This window comes from Pteropus alecto, unplaced genomic scaffold (assembly GCF_000325575.1).
Source record: "Pteropus alecto unplaced genomic scaffold, ASM32557v1 scaffold71, whole genome shotgun sequence".
NCBI classification, from domain to species: domain Eukaryota; kingdom Metazoa; phylum Chordata; class Mammalia; order Chiroptera; family Pteropodidae; genus Pteropus; species Pteropus alecto.
The window spans coordinates 7,731,410-7,732,605 of record NW_006433024.1 but is presented as its reverse complement, the minus strand read 5'-3'; positions in this window follow the sequence as shown (position 1 = coordinate 7,732,605).

Below are 1,196 nucleotides of genomic sequence, written 5' to 3'. Positions count from 1 at the left end.
ACCTCCCTACAATTGTGAATGGCTCAAAACAATCAATAAATATTTATTGAAGGATTAATATGAGATGGGGACTGTGCTGGATTCTGTGGGAGCTATAAAGAGGGTGTGCTAGCTAATTACTGCTTGGCTATTGCCCATGGGAACATAGGTCATTGCCTATGGGAACATAGGCCATCACCCATGGGAACATAACATTCTAACAATAAGCTTTCTGCTTCTGTACCCCCACTTGCACAACTGACCTATGGGTTGACAGTAAATAGAAGAAAAATAGACCTTTCTGTTTAAGACAGAATGAGGAATGGGGTTTAGGGCTTAAAAACCCTGTACCTCTACATTTCGAGGCTGCTTAATTTGGGGTCTGCGTACCCCTGGCAGACCCAGCTAGCTGAATAAAGAGCATGTTTCCTATAACTCACTGGTTTCTGGTGGTCCGTGCATCTATCAGGGGCTGGTGGCTACAATATTTGGAGGCTCCAGTGAGATCTCAGGGAGTGGCCCTGAGATCTAAGACTGGACCAGCCTCTGAAGCAGTTGCTGTCCTTGTCACGGATTCAAAGGGGTGGCCACCCTGAGATATTCCAGGGCCCTTGAATGCCGTGATGGGGTCAATGCAATCGTCAAGGACGCGACCTTTAGGACACACTTTTTGTTCCTGGTCCAGAAGGGAATCTCCGAGGCCTCGACGTCTGGATAAAAGGTACCTTTCTGTTTCTGTTGACCGGTCATTGGGCTTCCGTGTAGAGACTGGACGCGGTCATATCTCCCGGACCGTAGCCAGGCCGCGAGATGCCACCTCCTGTGCCCTGTTATCGGGTTCTGTTTATTGTCTTTGGTCTTGTCTAGGTTGTGGGTGGCGGACCTCTCCGGGTCCACCTATACCACAGTAATTGTTCTTGTCTGAGTGTCTGTTTTATGTTTTCTGTGCAAGTGATGCGGGGAAGCCCGAGTTCACAAAAGACACCCTTGGGGTGTCTCCTGCGACATTTCAAAGAAGGGTTTGTAGAGGGAGCTGACTATGGCATAAAGTTTTCTCCAGGCAGACTAAGAACATTGTGTGAAGTTGAGTGGCTGTCTTTTGATGTAAACTGGTCTCCGGAGGGTTCTTTTGACAGGGGTTTAGTGAGCAATGTTTGGAAGATTGTCACGGGAGATCCGGGACATCCCGATCAGTTTCCCTACCTTGATCAATGGTT